General features: G+C 34.7%; 1 long non-coding RNA gene across 1 annotated transcript in view; it reads right to left on the reverse strand.

Moving 5' to 3' along the window:
- The window catches only part of LOC118170736, a 319,869-nt gene that overhangs the window by 9,074 nt on the left and 304,655 nt on the right, over nt 1–6,140 (reverse strand). The window contains exon 4 of the long non-coding RNA XR_004752855.1: nt 3,136–3,238. This is a non-coding gene — a long non-coding RNA (uncharacterized LOC118170736). The remainder of the gene's footprint in view (nt 1–3,135; nt 3,239–6,140) is intronic.

A 6,140-nucleotide genomic window follows, 5' to 3' on the forward strand; every position in this document is an offset into this window, starting at 1 on the left:
GAAAAGGAAAGGAAAAGGAAAGGAAAAGGAAAGGAAAAGGAAAGGAACTTCCTCTTCAAGCTTATCACAGGTAACTTACTGCATTTATGCATTTTCCCTAGCATCTGTCTTCTCTGAGCCATCTAACTAGAATCAGATCAACACACAAAAATATGTAAAGCTGTTCTTATGCTTAAATTACTACCCTAGTAGAATGACATTCATTTTAAACTGATAATGGAAACAGAAAACTCAAAGACATCGATAGTTTTTAGCTTAAATTTAGCTGTCACTTTGGATGAGAGCCAACAGAACTCTGGCCTTTTTGGTCCTGACTTTTTACAGATAGAGATTAGACTAACCTACTAACATAACATAAGCAAAGCATTCTGATTGATGACTTTGTACATGCAGTACATATAATGAAAAGGAATTTAAGAAATAGTACAAAATCCATATATTTAAATAATTCCCTGAAATTTTACCTGTATGCCCAAAGCATTATTCTCCTTAATTACCATAGCTTCAGAACAGCATGAATCAATACTGTAGCGATCACCTCTACTCAGTAACTAGGTCACAAACTCATTTACCATTCCAGTAATTTGCATGGCAGACATTTTCATTCATCTATTATTTCTGTTGCGTGGAAAGCACATGAAACTCCTGCTTGCATCATCAGATACAACATCTGAACTCTGATGTACTGAAAACTGAAATGCAGCCTGAAACAAATGAAGAAATTACAAGCTAAGATCACTTGGTGTTCAATACACTGGTTCATGTTGTCCCCTATAGGATACGTATCAAATATGACAAGCAAAGTAAATCGGAAGTTTGCAATTTACAAAATAATCTCTTTATGGATTTTGGGGGTAGTCTAGATTATTTCTGATTTCCTTATAAATTATCATCTGTGGCAAAGGATGAAATAATTATGTCTTCCTAACTTGCATAATTATTATTATTATGGCAAAAGTAGCAGGAGCACTACCTGATAGAATGGCAGTTCTGAAAAAAAAAAAAAAAAAAAAAAAAAAGTCTTTGCTCAAAACACCAAATATGGCCTCAAATGCACCTGCTTCAGCTTGTTAACTTGAAAGGGATTCTTTTATCTGGTTGTATAACAGCTAAAAAAAAAAAAAAAAATACCAGCAACAGTGAAGTTAGTAACTATATCTAGATACCTAACACATTTCAAAAATTTCAAAATACAAAGATAAATTTAGATTGTACAATTTTCTAAACTGTATCTAAACAACACATCTTAGCCATCTCCCAGAAAGTCAGGAGTACTACTTCAGTCTTTTAGATATTTGGTCTTAGATAATGCCAATACTTTTTACACTGGGGCCTAGTTTTTAATACTGGGGCCTAGTTTTTAATATCCAGCTTTTAAATAAACCTTGACCTTTAGTAATTTAATAAGTTTAATTAATTTTAAATATTTCATTGCAAAATCAGTTTGAGAATATGGTTATGTTCACAAACAGAAAGTTACAGTTGAACCAGTATATATATATATATATATTCTGCTAGGGAATTTATGCTTTCAGAGACTTTTTTGTTCCAAAATTGAGTTAAAGCCACAAAATGAATGGTGAAAAAGTTACAAAGATTTTAATAAAAGGCAAGTCTCTCTGTTATTAACATTTTACATTGTAATACATTTTTCAAAATATGTATTTCTTTCCCAAAACCTAAATAGACCAGAAGCTTTTCTTTTTGCATTTTCATTCTGAAATACATGAAATATTTCATTTCCTAACACATATCCAGCGTATCATTGATATGGTCTGTTAAAAAAAACTATGCATCTAGATTATGTACCTAAAAACCTGTATCATTAAAAAATTTATGCCAGGCTTCAAATAAATATACCTTAAGAAATGCATAGAAATTACTCTTACCTTTTGTTCTCCATATAACCACTGCCTTCCAGAGTTCAGCAAGTTTCTCTATTCTCTTTTGATGGGCTGGAATATTTCTGGCAGGACTTATACTTTTATGCATATATTCTTCATGAATCTAAGGTACACTTTCAGATATAGGTAAATTAATTTTCTACCAAATATGTTTTCTATATTCAGAAAGCTCTGAAAACCACACACTTACAACACCTGGGTTACATCAGATCCAAATTCTTTCAGAACAGAAATGAAAATCCATGGCTAGGTTAGGAATCTAGCTTAACAGGGTATTTGTTGAGTCTAAAACATCCATTGCACTGGCCAGCTACCTGCAAGAGTTTGAAATAATTACATTTGTCACATGGCAGAAAACTTTAATTGAGCAAATCCCAACTTGCAAAGATAAAAATCTATGTCTTATCATTTTCTGCTAGCAGAAATTTGTCAATTGCCTAGCCTACAGATATGTGAAAATGAAAAAAAAAAAAAAAAAAAGGAAAACTTTTGGACCTAAGTGACTTCATCACCATCTCAGCTACCAATCAGCTACCGAGTGCCCTTTCCCAGATGGCGCTCTTGGATTCTCAGTTTTAACTCAGCCTTCTTGATGTTGTTTAATTTATTTATTGTACCAAATTCAGACTTAGCAAAAGTCAATACTTCTCTCTTTACTTGCCATGTCTTCAGTAGGAATACATGTAGGACAACCAAATTTCAGGTGGGACAGTACCTGCAGATGTTATATTCTGTGTCAACTTGCAAAAACATTAGAAACTCTCCCAACAACTCTTTATTTTTTAGTGGCTTGTTGATGTTTTTTTTTCTTCTGGAAATGCCATAAAAATATTTATCATTAAGAGACATAAAATAAAATACAAACTTTATATTAGCTCCAATTTTTCAGTTTTAGATATTTCCAGAGAACAAAAATCTAAGGCATAAATTCTAAACAATGAAAGACATATTTGTCTACTTATCCAGTGACACCCAGCATAGTTACAATGAATTTACGATACACAATTGAAATTAATGTATTTTTCAGTGAATAATACCATATAATGGATAAATGTGAACATTGCACTGTTTATTTCAGATAATTCATTGCCAAGAAGAGTCTGAATCTTACAACTGGTATACTGAGTGTTGATTCTTCACCACCTATTGTGAGAAGGTGTAACATGAGTGCGCCTATATGTGCACACAGAATGTATCAACACACATTGCCTCATGCAGAGAAAGTGCTTACCTTTCGGATTCTGCTTAGCTTCATCTCTCTGCTCAGCTGCCTTCCTCCACTGTCCTTTTCTCTCCTCTTCCAAGTTAATGTGCCAATTTTATTTGAAGCATGACTAAAAAAAAAAAAAAAAAAAAAAGACTGATTACTATTAGGAAGTTTCTATGAACCAAATTAAGCTTTTAATAATGTCTTCATTAACAAGAAATGTGTGATTCACTCTGAGTCCTTCCCCAGAACAATCAACTCCTTGTAGGAAGATGGGACCCTAGATGAGTATGTGGAAGGACAGTGCAGCAGAGTTGGCTGAAATTTTCTGGGAAGTACTATGATTGTGTGTGTTTTCCCATGGTGGTTCTTACGGGAGGAAGCTGACTCCAAAACAAAACAAGAGCACATTAACTCTTTCAAAATCTTATAACAGTAGCTTGTCATAATAATTTTCAAGATTTTCTGAAATACTATGAGGTTTTTCACATTAGTACCTTTTATGCTACCATATCTGTAAGATTTCAGTTTTTTAAAATGTGGAAGCTATGCAAAGAACTGTAAGGAAAGTGATCTGAAGAAATGCAAAAATGTAATGAATGAGTGGAGGTGAGTAGAGTATCTACATATGTTAAAAAAAATGTAAGAAATGGATTGCAAAAAAAAGGAAAAAAATATTTTATTTCAAAGCTGAGAAGAGTATTTGAGCTATCAAATTAAATTTGAAGAGATAAAAGTGCAATTGGGGCACGTGATTAAATAGTTAAAACGTACTTAAAGTGAAAAACAGGTAGTTTTCGAAAAATATGTACCCTTCTGGGAGGCAGGAAGAGTTGGAAAGGCAGAGAAAAAAAGTTAATAGATATGCGTAACAAAAAATGATTTTACAAAGTTAAGATGTTGAATGTTTTAAGTTACCTTAAAAGGCTGATCAAAAGTGTCTACAATGGAGATAAATGCTTTCTCTTTAACTTTAATTTTTAACTTTAACTTTAAGCCAACTTGAAACAGACAGTGAGGACTTAGAGACAAAGGATAACAAACTACAGATTTATTACAACCAATGTTTTGCTTCTGATTTTGAGCTATAAGTAAAAACAAAATGTACCAGGAACCATATTTCTTCATGTGATAAAGCTGAAATTTGGAAAGGTTTCAGGTAGATGTATGTATCTGTGTCTTTCAGTTAAGATACATAAGAAGAGAAAGACAATTCACTACGCTTTGCAGACTCTTGAATTCACATGGACTACTTTTCAAAATAAATAGTTTAAAAATATATTATTGTGTTGCTTAAAACTGTATTTAATTCTCTTTTCTCAGTTCTTTATTCTCAAGGTCATTTAGACTCACAGACAGACATACACACATATTCCGCTGCTTAAAGCTAATTTACTTTTGTTGATTATTCAGCAGTGGATATCATATACTTCTCCCAGTGGCATCATCACCATGAATTAATAGCACTGTTCACTGTTATTTTTATTGGAAGAAATGACTTTAAACTATTATGTCTCAGCTAGAGCAATCATACGATATCTTAGGTTATCTTATTCATGCCATATTCTAAAAATAACTTGAGTGCTAACCTTAATTGGATGAATACTGTAGGATATAATAAGAGAATATAATGAAACGCTATTTCTTTTGACATTTTCCAATATGGGTTTAATTAAACTTCCTTTTTTGTTGTTGTTGTTAACTCAGATCAAGTTGTATAATTCAGTCTTAAGAAAATCTGAAGAGGAGACATTTCTCTGTCCTGGAGGCCCAGTTCTGCATTCATTATTTGACACTTCTCTGGTATTCTACCAGAATTTTCAGTGTGTAGGCACAGAGGGACCACACATTGCAAAGAACAGATAAAGACAAAACAATTTGCCTTTTCTGGGGATGTGGTAACAAGGGCTAAGAACATAACGACTGTTGGAGCACAAACCAAGGCACAGCATGGGAATGGGGATGCCGGTGCTCTTGCTGCCATCAGCAGATGCTCCCAGTAGGGCCTGGACCTGTCCCTAGCTCTGTCCTGCCTGCAGCCCTGGGGCAGCCCACGCATGCCTACTTGGCCCCAGGGCTGGCCTGCCTCGGTGTGCATCAGTGGGACAGAGCTGCCTGGACACACGTGACCCTGGCCTCTGGGGTCAGGATGGCAAGGGTTCAACCTGGCTTTTTCTTGGCTTTCATTAACTGCTACCTAAAGGAACAAGGAAAATTATTTAGGAGGAAAACAGTGCTATAAAGGAAGTCACACCAGCCCATATGTTTATTTGTGGCACTTAAAGGGATGGATGAGTCTGTTTTCTACCCTCTGCACAGGACAAAATTTGCCCTGATGACCCCTTGCCTATTAGCGGTAATGGCTTCTTTCTTGCTGTCTCCTGTAGCAAAGTATTCTTGGTTCCTTGCCTCTTGCAAGAGTAACCATGACAAAAGCCAGACTAATGCAATCAACAATCAGGAAAGAAGCAAAACAAGGCAGCTTTCCTTTTCAGCAAAATAAAAACTAGCATTCATTTTTCACCTTACTCTTGGGCTCTTCTTTTTATAAAGCGATCACAAGTTTAAACACAGAGGAAAATTGCTCACAAATCCAATAAAATTTGGAATCTGCAGCTACCAGCAATACCGGGGGATTTCCACCCAATATATTTGCCAACAAATCAATAACAAGAGTAAATCCTTCTGCACTGAGGAAAATCAAATGCTCACTAACAGGTACTATCACCTAAATTAATATAATCCCCCAAGTGCTCTGTATGTGTCAAAGTTAATACCAAAGGAAGCTTATGCTTCACATGTGATAAGCTGAAGGATATTTCTTAATAATGGCTTAAATAAAACGAAATTATGTGGAGATTTTGAATTAAATGATCCTGAACTGACTTGGCTTCACTGAAGCCTCCTCCTTCTGGAGATGTTCTGTTTTCTTATCCCAGAGAGCACGCTGGTCCACCAGGACTGTTGTGCTAAGCCTGAAATCAATTCGCAATGTTTTTAATTTGGAGGCTGTCCAAAAAAAAAAAGGG

Source organism: Oxyura jamaicensis, chromosome 8, assembly GCF_011077185.1.
Source record: "Oxyura jamaicensis isolate SHBP4307 breed ruddy duck chromosome 8, BPBGC_Ojam_1.0, whole genome shotgun sequence".
Lineage (NCBI taxonomy): Eukaryota > Metazoa > Chordata > Aves > Anseriformes > Anatidae > Oxyura > Oxyura jamaicensis.